This window comes from Dermacentor andersoni, chromosome 5 (assembly GCF_023375885.2).
Source record: "Dermacentor andersoni chromosome 5, qqDerAnde1_hic_scaffold, whole genome shotgun sequence".
Classification (NCBI taxonomy): Eukaryota; Metazoa; Arthropoda; class Arachnida; order Ixodida; family Ixodidae; genus Dermacentor; species Dermacentor andersoni.
The window spans coordinates 72,172,284-72,189,290 of NC_092818.1; the positions used below are offsets into that span (position 1 = coordinate 72,172,284).

General features: G+C 47.2%; 1 long non-coding RNA gene across 1 annotated transcript in view; it reads right to left on the reverse strand.

Moving 5' to 3' along the window:
• The window catches only part of LOC140218481 (uncharacterized), a 105,507-nt gene extending 88,972 nt beyond the window's left edge, over window positions 1–16,535 (reverse strand). Inside the window, exon 1 of the long non-coding RNA XR_011894749.1 lies at window positions 16,176–16,535. This is a non-coding gene — a long non-coding RNA (uncharacterized lncRNA). The remainder of the gene's footprint in view (window positions 1–16,175) is intronic.
• Window positions 16,536–17,007: the final 472 nt, after the last annotated feature.

A 17,007-nucleotide genomic window follows, 5' to 3' on the forward strand; every position in this document is an offset into this window, starting at 1 on the left:
CCGGTATGAGGGCAGCAATATAGGCGCCGAAACTAGCGTGACGCGTGCTTTATTGCCTTAAGTAGATGTGTTTTACTGCAAAAAGCAGCATAAAATAATTCTGAAAGTCTTGCAGTAGGTTCTTATCCTTGCACGTATAAAAAATCAATCGTTTGCTCGTTCCCTGCGCCAAGCGGAAGTACTTGAGTTATGTACATCCAGTTCCGGCTTCGCGCTATTGGCTAGTCGCTCGTAGCACTTCCGGGCGACGAGCGACGAATTCTAGATTTGCAGAACCGAGCGATCGCGCGACAAGACCGAGCGATCTGTTCACGCGACGGCCCAATCCGTCGCTCGAAGCCATCGCTCGTCGCTGTCGCGCACAAAATCGCGCTCATGGGGTTTAGCCTTAATGCGGAAGCACTGCTGCCAAGTCAGCCGAAGCGTCGCGATGTCCGGTGGTGCCAGTGCTGGAGTCACGTGAGTCGAGCGGCCACGTCAGCAGAAGCACTGTGACGTCAAGTGACCAACGATGATCTTCAGTAGGTGCGTATAACGCAAGGTCGTGGGTTCAACTAAGTTCGAGGGTTTGACCCCCAACAAAGGTCGTGCGTTCGAGTAGCTTAATTAACTGTAACTTAAATACGCATTAATTTGCACCAATTGTACAGGGTTCGACTTCCACCAAAGGTCATGGGTTCCAGTGCATTGACGGTAGCATAAATGTTCCTTAATTAAATTCGCCGTAATACCAAAGGTCATGCGTTCGACTCCCACCAAAGGCCGATGATTCTAGTGCCTTAATTAATGGTGCCTTGATTATCTTTGCCTTAACTGACACTGATGGTCGTGGGTTTGACTCTCACTAAAGGTCGTGAATTCGAGTACTATAATTAAGTCAACCTTAATTACCTGTGCTTTAATTAACTTTGCCTTAACAGCAAAGGTCGTGGGTTCGGCTCCCACGAAAGGTAGTAGGTTGGAGTGCCTTAACGCTATCTTAATTTACTGCACCTTAATTAACACGAGACGTCATGGGTTCGACTCCCACGAAAGGTCGCGGCTTCGAGCATCCTGATTATCTCTATTTTAGTTACCTGTGCCTTAAATAACTTCGTCTTATGTAACACCAAAACTTGTGGGTTAAACTTCCACGAACAGTCGAGGGTCCCTAGCCTTTTTGGACCATCGCGTGGTCATGCCAACGCCCGTAAACCACGTTGGATGTTGCGCATCTAGAGCCATATAATGCTTTCCCATCAATAGGGTACTTGTGCTTGGCGGACGGCCAAGAAGAATGAGAATGTATGCTGGGGCCTTCCGCACACGTGCGTGCGCCTGTGACGTACGTCGCTTGTGGTGGTGGTACTTGTCTAGCGCCAGCACCAGCTGCCCTGAACATACGCTTTCAGAGGGTGGAAGGTGGCGGACTTTTTGGTGTGACCGTACCCCAGCAGCCCGTCGGGTTATCTTTATCAAAGTTACACTTACTACGAACCAAATTATGTAGGTTAAAAACCGGGAAATAACCGATATATAGACTGGCGGGGAGGTTAACCAGATCTTGTCCAGCTTGGCTATCCAGCACAGGAGAAGAGGGTTCAGGATATGATGAGAAAGAAAACTGCAAAAAACTGAAAGCAGACGCCCAATCATAGGGTCAGCCCCCAACGTTCTCATACTCTATTTTCTAGGACACTAGAAGCTAGGAACGGGAACAGCTTAGACAGATTTTTGCGAAGACTCCGTTCCGAAACGTCGTACCAGCATCTCTTCTTAGAGCATCTTCTTCCTGCGCTTCTTCCTACTCAGTCAAGAAAGAAAGAGAGATAAATAAAGGATAGGAAAGGCAGGGAGGTCAGCCAGACGAGAGTCGGGTTTGCGACCCTGCACAGAGTAAGGAAAAGGGAGAACAGAAAGAGGGAGAAAGTCAACATTATGTATGCACGCTCTACGGCGTGCAGCGACGCGCCGTGACAACAAAGTCAAATTACATAGGTGGTAATGAGCTTCTAAGTGACGTGGAATGACCTGGGGCCAGTGCTCCTTATGCAAATAGCAGGTTGTGGGTAAACCATCGGGCTTGCTCGAGGCTTGGGAGCACTGTATTGAGAGCATTAAGCCCTTGCACTGAGTTTGTAGCTTGCTCAAGAGTACCCGAAGTATCACAACCACTTGCCCATATCTTTTGGGCAATTTCTACAGAGTCGGCTCTGTGAACTGCCATGGTGGGCTGCATCCTTTAATGTAGTTCGGGCTCCGGCTGTGGCATCGGCTGTGGCGTCGGCTGTGGCGTCGGCTATGACGTCGGCTATGACGTCGGCTATGACGTCGGCTATGACGTCGGCTGTGGCATCGGCTGTGGCATCGGCTGTGGCATCGGCTGTGGCATCGGCTGTGACGTCGGCTGTGACGTCGGCTGTGACGTCGGCTGTGGCATCGGCTGGGGCATCGGCTGGGGCATCGGCTGAGGCATCGGCTGTGGCTGTAGCTTCGGTAGTGCTGGCCAAATGGCAGTACTGATGTTCTCCGGCACCACCTTGTTGTCAGAGTTAGACTCGACTCCAACAGGCCTAGGGGGCAGAGGAACAGGAGTTGTCCGATGTGGCGCACTCGATAAATTAAAAATTAAATTATGGGGTTTTGCATGCCAAAACCACATTGTGATTATGAGGCACGCCGTAGTGGAGCACACCGGAAATTTCCACCACCTAGGGTTCTTTAACGTGCACCTAAATCTAAGTAAATGGGTGCCTTCGTATTTCGCCTCCATCGAAATGAGGCCGCCGTGGCCGGGATTCGATCCCGCGACCTCGTACTCAGCAGCCCAACACCATAGCTAGTGAGCAACCACAGCGGCTGGCGCACTCGTTTAAAACGCAGCGGCGTTCTTTGAAGTCCGACGGCGTCCAGAGTGCCGCTTTCTAACGTATGCAACAGCTTCCCGACGAGACTAACTGTCTCGCGCCATCTGCTTCAACAGATATCCTTCCGTTTTCATTTTGGGGCAGGTATTCGAGGACGAGTCATAGGACCCAAGATAATTGGTGCATTTGAGAATCGTGGCTGCACAAGTGCATGCAGCTTGGCGCTCGGGGAAGCATGAGCAAACCCTCTCGTGTTCTCGCACATAATACTCAAGCATCTCAGCCTCATGCACTTGTGGAAATCTAGTGGCCTCGGGATAAGTGGTCGCACAGTGTCTCTACAGTTACGCGCCGTAATGCCTGAGGAGTGAGACTCACAGTTTAATATTATCTTCACGCAGCGGGATGTGCCTTGTCAAGAAACATGAGTTATTGCGACTCCATGAACAGATGTCTTCATTAGAATCAGCAAGTCACCTGCTGAGATGGAAATCTCCACATCGTAGATGACACCAGTAGTGGAGCCACTGCCTTTCATGGTCCCAGGTTCTGGTTCTGGTAGCAGTTTTCATGGAGCGGACTTTCATGGTACCAGGCTCCGTAAGTTTGCTCAAAGTGCTCAAGACAGCCTCGTGTGCAACGTGAATTACCAAGACATTTTGTGTGTTGACTCCTGCGCCCGTAACTTGATTTGGCATCACCGTTTCAAGGAGCATGGAGACAGATTGTCTGTTGAGTCGCCTGAGGTTGTCGAAAAAGAATTCTGGTATAAACAAAATCGTACTGACTCCACATAAGTTTAAAGTCACCATCGGAGAAGTCCTCACTGCTGAGCGAGTAGACAGTGATATTTTCGCCGCCGTCGGTGTCATTCTGGAGGCCTGTCCGCTTCCTAGACGCGGCTGGCGCTTAAGTTCCCAGCCTCGGCAGAGGCGCGAGGACGTCAGCTTGCATCCGTACCACAAACCATGGTGGCTCTTCGTAAATACACCTAGACAAGAGAGAAACAACCTTCCTGCCTTTATTTTTTCAGTCGTGACCGACATAAAAGAAAGGCAGGAAGGTTAACCATGGTCGCGGCCGGTTGGCTATAGCCTCCACATGTAGGGTATACCCTATATGTCGAGAAGAGGGCAACACTAATGAGAAAGTAGAAGGAGAGTTAGTGTCTGCGTACCCACCGATAAATTTTAAGCAGTCAGGAAGACATATTGCGCAGCACTTGCTTGTCCGTGATATATTTTGGGCAGGCAAAGGGTGTGCGAAGGTGTAGTCATATGGCGATAAGTCGATAAAACGCACGGGCTACGCATGACACCAGTGTGAGACTCTCTGCAACAACGTAGACCACCAGACATAATCATGCATAAAAAAAAAGTGCTCAAGCGCTACTGCATTGAGGCTGCTTCGAACGCGGCCCCCTTTCCCGCGAATCGAACATTGACATCGTGCTCAGAAGCAGAAGTTATAGGCCAATAAATCACCGCTAGAAGTCCAAATTAATCTAGCAGTGATGACCAAAAAATAATTCAGCTCTGAATAGAAGTGAGAAAATAGAAGTAAGAAAATCAATTCTAATGTAAGCAACAAAAAACCCGACCAAAGCACATTGGTGGATGTAGCAAGCATATTACGTATTAATCGGAACAACGTTAGGGCTACATTTTGTCACCTCACTGCGCCTCGCTACTGCACTTCCACACATGCCCACTAAACTAATGGTTATTGCTGTTTCAAGGGCTCACCATCACATTAATATTCCGCGGACGACTGTCGACCGTTGTCACTACTCTTACAGCGAAAGCATAAGCTTTTACTGTTTTCTTCCTCAGCTCCTTTAGAGCCACATCTACCACAGAGACTCAAAGGCGCCCAGGACCACTTTATTTATCGAGGCACATAAGGCATTTGAAGTGAAAAGTAGGCTATTTCAGAAATACTTTGCTGCAAAAAGTTCTTCAATGTGGTCGGCGGAAGCGGAGTTAATGACAATCAAACACGGCCTCAGCTGTGCTTCCACTCCTCTAATTCCTTGCACTGTGAAGGCTACGCCGGAGCGGGGTGTGAACACAGCGCTCCGCTTTCTATCACCGTGGCGCACAGTTCAAATTTGGTTTTGGATGCGAAAGACGATGCCACTGGCGATTTGGTCGCCCACGACACGCGAAACGTAAGCCAAACGCGGTTGTCCTCAGCGAGCCGGAGGCCGCTTAGCCAGTGGACTCGTCGCGGCACCCCGCGATGGCTGCGGTATCTACGCTACGTAGCAGACCGCAGCTACATGCAATCGTAGTGCGCATGCGCAGCGTTTGCTTTGAGCACGACAAGGCATGAGTGAGTTCGCGATCGTATGCAGCAGTCTGATCATGCTACGTGGTGCGGGCCGGCTTTGCCCTTCACCAGCTTGATCGACAGATAGTAGCCACATCCAACTAGCGCATTTTTGAAGCGCTATCAATTAGTCTACCAACGCGTCCAGCTGGAGTGGCCACGAGTGAACGCGCACTGGCAAGCGTGAGTATGATCTGACTACAAGTTTCACGTGGATCGAGGCTAGTTAAGTGTTCAAAACTAGCCGAAATTGGCGAGACCCGATGGCTACAGCACCGATAAGCAGGGTGGCCAACATTTATTTCCTCGCGGGTAGACGTGAGCAGCCCGCAGACGTAACCGTGAGCAGACGATAGTCGGCTCTTCCGGAAGTACGTAACTACGTTCGTATTATCGGAATATTAAATCACATTTTAGCTTGCTTCAGCCTGTTTATTGAACTTCGTCAATAAATATACACCGTAACACTAGGAGGAAGCGCACTGATACGAACAACACTTTTAATCGACGTCAGCTACTGGCCAATAGCATTGGCCAATAGCAGCCGCATATGGGAATTCGCTATATATATGACGAAATAAATAGTCCAGAAGAGAGCTGGGAGTAGGTTTGTGTTGAAATGAGAACATTTTAGAAAAAGATGAATTCGCGCACCTCTTGCGAACTCTACGCGACGCGCACTACTGCAAAACTTGGCTGAGATATTCAGAGTAGCGTATGCCATCCGCGGACTATATTTTTTTTCGCCAAGCCATGAGGTGGTTCAGGGCGCCTTTAATATCACTCAATTTACAAGTGTGCCACACGATGCATCCGCTGCCTTTTATTTTCATTGATTTTCATTCTACTCTCCTTGTGCAGCTGATCTAACCTATGCCACTTTTTGGCGCGTTTCTGCACATTTCTATAGTGCATCTAGCAAGGCTCAGGAGCGGAACACTTTCATCTCGCTTCAGTTTCTCCTAAATGCGGCCTGTTCAGTTTTCATCCGCGTACAATTTCATGAAGCTCAGCATCCCTTTTGGTCACTTTTTAGGAAGCATTGTAGATACGGGCTCCAGCGTTGTTGTAACCACTTTAGCCGTTTTCATGGCAGGTGTAATATTCGTTGAAGCTGTTTTTGAGAGCAGTTCTAGCTGTGTTTTCTTAGTCTATATGCGACGACCAAATAAAGGGATCTTGGTGACTTCGTTTACTAACGGCTCGTCTATTAAGATGTTCCTGGACATTAACCTTTTCGCAAACGTTACGAAGCTTCGAAGACGCGCGGATTGAACCTTCGAACCTGCAGAAGGGAGAAGCTACTGGCAGCGAGGCACTTCACTGAACTAACAGAACCGGTTAAAGTGATGTCTACAGCATCACTTTAAGCTGGTAAATAGCTACGTTGTGTTTGCAACTCCTCATAAGCTTGTTCTTTGAGGAATCGGCAGTCTTACTGAATGTTTAAATCGATCGAAAATCGCTCGCGGTATGAATTTCCTATATATTTTCGCTCCTGATTTATCGTGTAGTTAACGTAACAATGTAGTTAATGTAGTAATAATTTAACGCGCAACTACTTCTCTACATCAAATCGATTTGCTTTTTCTTATTTGTGTCAATGAATATGTAATTTTTATTAGGTAACACACACTCCAATAAATTTTTCCAGTACCAACTATATGTAACCTGTTACTGTACTGATGGTATCAACTACAACAGGCGATGCAGGTTTGAGCACTTGAATTTTTCCGGAACCATAGTAGTAGAACACCCGCGATCGTGCGACGCAGCAGCTTCACGGATTTTTGTGTTCACTGAGGCAAATCTAGGCTGACATTGTTGCCTCACCTTAACGCTCCACCGCTGACGGCTGACGGATTGAGCGCGCACCAATATGGTCAGATAGGGATGGCCACTTCGAATGTTGATGCCAGGAAATCACCTACGGGCTATTCTTACAGCTTTTCATGCGCTCATCAGCAGCACTTTCTCCGAACCCCTGAAACAATGAAGCGCGCTTCATAGAGGACCCAAGAGCGAGAATCGTGACAATGAGCAACCGCAACCTTATGTGTGAGGTGTTCGTACTTTGCAACACCGCCCTTTCTTTCCAGCGTGCACATTGGACGAGCTTCAGGGTCGCTTCCTGATGTTTTCACAATAAAGCGAGGGACGATAACCGACGAAAAGTTTGAAAAGAAATTGTAAGTAACGATGAACAACGCGTGAAAGGCTTCTGAGGTCATGCCACTGTCGCCGTCTCGTTGTTGTTACGCCTTTGTTGCCATACCGTCATCTAATTTCTCTCCACGTAGGGAAAAGGTACAGAAGGCAAGTGAGCAATGAAATATTGAGCCAAAATTTTGAATACGATGAGACGTAAATTTTTCAATGGTCTGTAGCGTTCGCTTTCTCTCCGCCAGCGCCACCCAGCTGGCACGATGCATTTATCCTTTCGCACATTCCTCTCCTCACATCTTGTTCAAGTATCTTCTTTTTCCTTTTTCTAGACGTCCCCCGCAACAGCAGTCGGTGTCCGGGAAGAGGAAGTCGGAGCCCAAATTTAATCCATTCAATCCGCTCCGCAATCTATTATGCCATACCGGGGCGCTACCGATCACTCCTCATGAATATTGCTCGCCGAGCTCGCATTTGCAAAATTTTGAATGACTTTCATGGGGTGTGCATGGGCTGGGCATGGGGTGTGCTCAGAAGCATTCTTGCGAGGAGATATCCCGGCATTCTACGGACTCTACCTATTTTCTTCTTGTGCAGTACAGCTGTACCGAGCAATTGTCCAGTGTAGATCACATAATTATGGGAAATGACCCTAAGCATTAGCGTCAATAGAAAATGTGAAATAAATCAAACAGTGTCACGAAAGAACAGCGTTTTGCGAGCACGGCTGTTTCCCTCCTCCTCTATCTGTCAGCCTCTGCGCATATGTGTGTGTGTGTGTGTTTGTGTGTGCACAGGCACAAAAACACACGCAAGCTTAGAAGGGCAAAACAAACAAAGCAACGATTGTAGAGGCTACAAATTAAAAAAAAAGGCGCAGCCAAAATCATAATTTCCTCATTTTCATCATTTCTTCCTGCATAGCTTCATAGACTTGCTGTTCACAAATAATACCTGATAAATTTTCAAACAAACAATAAACGCGCGAAACGAAATACAAAATAAAAGACCTACGTGTAAGAAACGTGCTCCGTAGACGTTGGTATATAGTATATGTGGGAAAACAAAGCAACTACTTCCATGCGAATGTAAACGAATGTGTTACCGAACAATCCAAGATTTTTCATTTTTTACTCTCTGTCCTAAATGACTCGTGCTCATGTTTTTTCTTTGCACAGTTGCGTTTTGTTTCTTCGTTGCCCGCAGCATTTGCGCAAAAAAGAGGTCAGTAGAATTGGGGAGGAGGGGGGGGGGGGGAGGTTTACACGCCACAACTGCGATCTGACTCGAGGCACGTCATAGATGGGACTCGGGAGCAATTTCGACCACCTGAGCGTCTTTAACGTTCCTCTAAATAGAAGTACAGAAGCGTTTTTTTTTTTGCAATTTGCCCGCATCTAAGTGGGGTCACCGCGTCTGGGATCGAACCCGCGGCTTCGAGTTCAGCAGCGCAACGCCAAAGCCACTAAGCGACCGCGAAGGGTACCACCTGTGTAGAACTGTCGAACGGTGAAAGTGCCTTGAAGGAACTTATTTGCAACCTTAATCACGGAAAGAATCGCCAATGATAAGGACAAGCAGCAAGGACGATAAAGCAGCAAATGGGTTGATTATGAAGAAACATATGAGCAACGATCTCAGTTTTCGCATCCTCGAAAGTGCGTGCGGCGCGTGATGAAGGCCGAACTGATATTGCTGTTCAAAGGACATCCCCGTTCCCCGCAATTCCAGTATGGCCTGGCACGCATTTCATCGACGGCTAATGATCTGTTTCTGGTAAAATATGCACTCGTGCAGAGTCTTGCTGTAGCAAGCCATGGTGCTTTGCCTTGGGGGTCTCTTGAAGTCACGCATCCATTTCGAGCATCTTAATGAGCGAGTTGAGTAGAAATCTGGTTCCTCACAATACGAAAGCCGCAACTCATCGGTGAGGCTTCAGGGACCTCTTTCCTACTCGTAAAGATGAATTTATAGTCACCATTCACCTGCATTCATAAAGTAAAACTCACGAATTATTTTCAAGCAGGAGAAACCTTACGAGCCGTTCTACCAAACATAGCCGAAAAGGCCGAAACAAAAAGAAGTGATAGTAAATTTTTAAGAAGGTGAAGTTTCGCAAAGCAATTTCTTTCTAAATATGCAAGATCTGTGTTCTTTGAGCGCCGTGCGCGTCCGATAAACGCAAGTGTTAAGGTGGAACCGGAGGCACCACTCTAGCACGCGGGCCATTAGAAGCGCTAGCAAAGAGGAGGCCAGCCAGCTTCACACTGATGACAAAGTCTCCGTATTTTCCAAATCAGTGCGTCCATTCTTATATCTACTTTTTCGTTCAGTGCCCGTGCAAATATTGCAGCCGCGCTTGCAGCCTGCGGGCTCTCGCTGTGGGTGCGGAGCTCGCGAGCACAGGCTGAATGTCGGGACAGCCCCGAACTGCTCTTTTAAAAAGAGAGCCTCTCCCTCTTCGGGAACCACTAGGTGAACGTGGCCACTGGAGCGTGAAATTAGGATGCACCCCTTCGGCTCCCTCTTCCGTCGCTGAGCAGAGTACCAGGGACATGCATAATCGACTGTCAACCGAGTGCGCAGCAGCAACCCCTTCAGATGGAACATACCCCTTCCACAGCCTCACTCGTCCTCTTCTCCAAAGAGCCTGCCTAAATAAGTGCCTCAGCCTCCCTGAAGCTGTACATTCAGCAACTGCGGTTACGCGACGCTCGTTTCACAATTTTGCAAAAGGGACAGCAAATTGTGGAGTTTAACGCAACGAAACTGCAGAGTGGATTGAGAGAGACGCGTATTGTGGCAAGGGCTCATGATTTAAGTGGGGTTACTTTCACAAACTAGAAAATAAAAAAACAGACAAGTTAGCGTGCGGCGTGAACATGAAAATAGAATATAATGCTACGTAATACAAAACACAATATATACGTGAGAACAAGTGTTACAAGGAGCTGATGTGACATGACATTATACACGTTATAAAAACAAGACAAGACAATACAACTCTTATGAAAGTCGCAACAAGGGAAAAATATTATGAAATCTCAACGTTGGACAGATGCTTCAATCTATTAACAAATTATTCGTGATCAAGCAGTTACAAGATCGCTTAGCAGTTTATTCCAATGATAAAGTGCGCGAAACAGTGGTGAGTTACGAAGTTAGTGCGCTCAAACATGGGCTGTATTTTATGTGCGGGATCCGAGCGTGGAAAAATGAGATGAGCTGGTCTAGTTTGCGAATGTAAAGATGACGAATTACTGAAATAAAGTCTGTGAAAGTGAGATAGTAGTCCGATAAACGTTCACTCTTTTTGTGCGGGTTGCTTAATGAAGCTTCGACAGCTGTCACGCTAAGGAAGGGTCAATACTTTCCCGTGATAAAGTGGGCTGCTTTATTTTGGATGCCTTTAAATTTGTTAATTATGTATCGTTTAGTAGAGTTCCAAATACGGGTGGCATACTCTCTTTTCGAGCGGATGGTATATATGCAAGGAGTTGAGTAGACGATTTCATTCCAACTTCTACTATTTGTTGTGCGTAAGCAACATCACTAATATAATTTTCTTTCTCTGCGCCGGTGTCCTCCTCATATTAAAATATTATTTTTTGGATACCTTGCGTGTGAGCCACAAAACAAAAGTGGAACCATACTTTTGAGACAGCCGCCACTAAAGGTCATGGAAACCGAAACTATAGGCTTACGAGACACGGTCGAAACAAGAGAGCAATTTGTTGATTCATCCGTGGTGCGACAAGAGTGGTAGTGGGACAAGAATTCATTGGGGATGAGGCCATCGAGCTATGCGGAGGCCATTCACCTTCCTTGCTAAGTTGAGCGTACAATATTTCTCGGGGATAAGGTGTGTTGCGGCTCGAGGGAAAGACAGCCCAGCCTGCTTAGCGAGAGCGCTCAAAATCACGAAAGCGAGAGTTGGGATGACAACGCGCAACCAAAATAGACCAAGGCGCATTCTTCATCGGCATTACAAGTACTACAGAACAGAAGGCTGCGAAGAAATAAAAAAAAATGCGCCGGAAAGCACTAGACATGGCCGGAAATGTCAAAGTCGCCGGGTTGACATCCCGAGCTCTGGCAGCGAAACAAATATTGACTACGGCACCTGTGTTGCTGTAGCTGGGAAAGCAGTCGCGCCTGAAGGAGGGATAGCTGGGATGCGAGCAAACAAACGCACGGTGCACAGGCCGTGGAGGACGGTTATTCGAAGGAAAAGCAGCGCCACACAGATATACCGCCATAAGTGCCGCGGGAGTGATATATCAGCCGTTGAAAACAAATCGTGTAAACAGTAAAAATAAGTGTTCTCACCTTGCGAGCCTAACAAAACGATGTAGATGGAAAAGGCAGTTCGGAACATCTCTGGCGTTCATGAATGTCTGGCTATAGTAAGCCCATTTCGGACGCGTTAATTTATTCTTAATAAGAAAGGCGCGAGCGTAGTTACGTTCAGTGCAAAGGAAAGCTCATTTTGTGCCACTGACGCTATTGATGGCAACCTACACGTCCAATATTCCGAAGGTCATTTTCGACACCGATATATAACTACAGTGTCAGTCTAAGGGCTTCGGCGAAACGACCGACGTTTCGGCGCCGAGAATTCAGTGTGCATCGAAGACACACTTCAAGGGCTTCAAGCACTCCAGCCATCGCTGGCGTAAGCTGCAACCCCTGGGTGGATGGTCAAAGTATGCAGGGCTCTATAGTGACCAGTCGGGTACTGTACTAAGTGGCACTGATGTGCCCACGAGATTATAATAATGCTTAGAGGTTATAAATAGCAAGCGCCTCCACTTTTCTTTTGGTGCTACTAAGGCCGCCTTAAGCAAGAAAGTCACACACTGAATTGATGGACATAGAGTGACTGATATCCATGACACGGAAAGAGATTCTCAAGCGGAGCAATGGCCTGCCAGCTGTACCCAACAAAAACAACATTCATCATCATCCCCACCGCTACTGATAGGCTTTAAAATATCAAATGAATGAAGAGTCACAAAAGCTCGTTATTATCGGCCAGAAGTAATGTAAGTAAGCAAAAGCAGGTTCCCATAACTCATTGAATAGTTGTAATAGGAGATATTATAGTAAATTTCACTAATGTACAAAGATGGAATCAGCATGCATTAAAGTGAATGGTTGATTGTTCATCTAAGAGAATGCCGCAATTTCTTGTTCAATTAATGCGAGTTTTTTAATGTAGTTCACACAAGAGGGTGAAATGCGCTAAGGGCTACAAATCACCACAAGGCACAGAAGGTGTCGTGAAGTTCTTCGCTTTCTGGCTTTGTCTTTAATTGTGCTTCTGGTAATCAAACTCTGTAGAAATTCAGTTAGGAATTTTTAAAAAAATGAAGCAGGCAATATGTGATAAGCCCATCGCGAGACATACACAGCGTGACAGCCCACATGAGCCAAGCATAAAAGAAATAGATTTAGTCCTGACACTACATTTCGCACCTTTTGCAATCATAAGTATTTCTGCGTTGTAATAAATTGGACGAGAAAAATTGCCTTCATGTATTCACACTTCGGTCCATATGTTCTGAGAAGTTTGTAGGTGAACATCGAAACATGTAATGCAGGTGCCTTCAGCACACTAGCTCCAGATTCTTTCTTTCTTTCTTTTTATCGTAAGTGCATTTTAGGTTCAACAGAAAACATTCAGGGGCGCGATCAGAGATCGATCAGAGCGCGCATACGGTCGCGCTGCGCGCGATTGGACTAGGCCGCGCCGACTTTGCACACAGCGACACGCAGCGAAGCTGAACGCACGCTTATCACAACGGTCTCCATCGCGCCCAGAAGCCAACATAGCTATTTATGTACCCTGCGGTGGCTATATCTTGTGCTGCCATCATACAACTCTCAAATGTGCTAGATGTGTAGGAATCTTATGATGTGATTGATTGATTGATTGATTGATTGATTGATTGATTGATTGATTGTGTTTAGCTCAATGTGAAGGGTTACGGACTGGATTCCAAGAGAAGGCAAGCGTAGCAGGGCGTGACAGAAAGTTAGGTGGGCGGATGAGATTAAGAAGTTTGCAGGGACAACATGGCCACAATTAGCACATGACCGGGGTAGTTGGAGAAGTATGGGAGAGGCCTTTGCCCTGCAGTGGGCATAGCCAGGCTGATGATGATGATGATGATGATGATGATTATGATGCATGTGATGTTAGCGCTAAGTAATACTCGGGCTTGTCTCATGGTCTTTAGTACGATAGAGTTAGGTTTTAGCAAGTTACCAAATCGACGCCCCGAAAGGCGTCGGCCGAACAATCCGACACTCTGCAAGTTCACCTGCGGTACATTTCACGATATCGGTTATCGTTGCTTTATTCTCATGATTCGCTTATCGGGTTACGATGTGGCGTGCACAATTATGGCTTTGAAAGTCGGGCGTTTAAGCAGTCGCTCAGGTGAGTCCAGTCTGACACCAGGGCCGAGATACAGGGACGATTCTATTACAATTATTTTACTTTCCTCTCTTCATAAGGGGTCCGAGTGGCGCACAGCTTCGCTATCAGTGATGAGCCGGTCGCTAGAGGCGCATAATAAAAATAAATATTATCAATAAAAATTAATCGTTGCTACATTACAGGGAAGCAGTGTCGGCCGGGCAGCCTTACGGCAGTTGAAGTTTCCTACTAAAATATGATGAAGCCGTTCAATAGGGATGCCACAAGAGTAAGATTCTGCACGACGACAGATGCGTGCCCGGGTCAACGCCTAACACCCAGCGCCTTTGTTCAAGCTCTGTCCGTAAAATTTGGGGATTATGACGAGTGATTGCCATCCTACGTTCCAGCACGCCGGTGTCCAGTCATGCCAATAGCTGGACATATCTGGTTCAAGATGAGCAGTGAACTTGGCGACGCGAAATCAAAGCATATAATACTAAATATTGTTTTCTCTGCCCGCTAGGCTCTCTCTGACGGCTCTGCAATTGACACACAAAATTTCAGAGCTGGTTCCCAGTACCAGGCCAGGATTCGCATCATTGGTCGTGATTTTCGAAGACAACACTGCAATATACAGCGCATTCAGTGTATAAGCCAGCGGACACTGTGCCCGGCGTTTAAATACGGGCTTCATGCTAGCCTTGCGTAACGCAAAAGTACAATCGTCACCGAAAGTGATTTGAGAATATGGCGCCCCGCTTAATGAATTCACTCTCTATTAGACGATCAAGCCGTGTGAGGCTGCGTTACCGGGAACCCGACACGAGGGGGTCAAGTGAGATATCGGGCTTACCGAGCCCGACGTGACCACGTTTACATGATCTTCCTTCAGACGTGCTTGGAAAATCGCGGCACGCAATGGCGAGACAAGACATTAACGTGTTCGAATGGAGCTTCCGGTTCCCGCAGCCGTCTAAACCAAATCTATTTCGCCGCTCTTATCCTTAAAATGAGGTTGCATGGGAGGGTGCTTGTTTTCGCGTTGTCCTGATACCATTCGCGCTGCCAGCGTATGAAACGCTGACTACTCCATGGACCCGCACAAATCCCGGTCCTCTGCTAGGTCTATCTGCCTCTTGCAGTTGGCCTGACTAAGCGCAACACACACACACACACACACACACACACACACACACACACACACACACACACACACACACACACACACACACACACACACACACACACACACACACGCACGCACGCACGCACGCATACCTGCTGCTGTTTTTGAAACATGAGTACATCAAATGCTGAAGACGAACTAACAGTAATGGACAACACACCTAATTAGCTAGGAAATGTAAGTATATTAGCAGGCAAGCCACAGATACGGGGATGGTGGCGCTAAAGCTGAAATTAAAAGTCTTGGGTTCTACGTGCAAAAACAACGATATGATTATGAGGCACGCCGTTGTGGGGGACTCCACAAACATCCACCACCTGGGCATCTTTAACCTGCCCCCGATGCACGGGACACGGGCGTTCTTGCATTTCGCCCCCATAGAAATGCAGAGGCAGCGGCCGGAATTCGATCCCATGATCTGGTGTGTAGCAGCGTGACACCAAAGCCGCTAAGCCACTATGGCGGGTGGTGTCACTTCGCTCGCTGATGCTGCCGCGCTTCCTTAGGCCAACATTTGACAGCGAGTTTCCGCGGTCACCGTGTGTGATGTGTTCATGTTTGCTGTGCACGCTAACACCATGTTTGTTGATTTAGTTAGCTGGCGAATGTTCACAGGTTCATACGGCCAATAAACGTACTATCCTTACTTTGTTTGGTTGTCTGCTAATTTGATATCGCAATCTACGCTTCGCCTTTCGAGCTCTATTGCGACTTTTTTCTGTCGTTTCCTTTTTGGCGAGAGCTACATAAACCATGAGGCAAATACGCAGCCACTTTCTTAGTTCTGGATCCTAATCTTTTCGTCCTGTAGTTATGCATGTAAGTTGTTGCCTTGAACTATTATGTACTTAACATACTTCGTACGAGAAAAGCTGCCTCAGTATATATCCAGGGTGCTTTGGCACTTTCTAGTGAAATTCCCTGATAGATCGTATGCCAGCTCAATACATGAAAACTAGGAAGGCGTATTTACCTGTGAACACACGGTAAATACAAGTCGTCCAAATAAAACCAGTGACAGCACTTGAGCCCCGTCATACTGACACAACATTAAGGGGCTGTGTAAGCAGGAAAGCCTAGATGCACGCTGTACGCCTAGGACGTGGCATTCACGTTTGTTACGCGCGAAACTGCCCAAACAGAAGCAATGTCACTTTTTTTAATAACGCTAGAAGGGGAATCTTGTAGCGCAACAACATATATTGGCAAGAGCACTACTCACCCTTGAATGACCGGATTTGTAGCGTAGTTCGCTCATAACACAATAGTACGACGAGGTGAAGGGCACGGGTGATGAGCGATGGTTATCCAGAGCGTTGCATTGGTTCAGAACATCTAAGGCGAGAAACGTGGCTTATCGTTGCTCCAGTGCAGGTGCTAATGAGGAACATTCGCGGACCACCGTGATGCACAAGGCAAATGTGGCACATTAGCCTTCATTGTACGCGGTAAAGCGCAGCGCACGCTCGTCAACCAAATCGTTTCGTGAAGCCACACACATCTGCTACGAGAACCGCTCAAAAACAAAGCCGCCTTGCAACATACGCTCGGCTGAGCCTGAGGCGAGGTCTCAAAGCGCGTCTTCTGCGCCGGCGCTACACAGTCGCGTGATGTGGCCAACCGGCTCACGTCACGGTTACGGGCGCGCAAGCCCTGTCTTATCTGGATGTGAGGTGTGGCGGTCGCTGCGTGCGGCGAATCGGATTTGCTCAATTGCGGCACGCTGCAGAAACCAGCAGTTTGAAAAGCTGAATACCCGGAAGAGGTCCGATGCGAGCTATTGAATGGAATTTAGTGTCAGTCTACATGTTTTTGAAAACTTTTGCGCTGATGTTTCTAGAGTTTGAGTCGTCAGCTGATGAAGGCAAAACTTTGGTTTTTTTCCCCTTGGTTGTGTCTTTCCGCAACACTTTGTACACGTTTTTCTCCTCCCTTATTACGAATAATGGCCGAACCTATTGTTCAGAATACAAAAAATGCTTCAAGGTGCGCAAATGAATTGTGAGCAATACTGAAGAAGAGTTCGCTCTTCGTACGTTATGGGAATTTTCTTA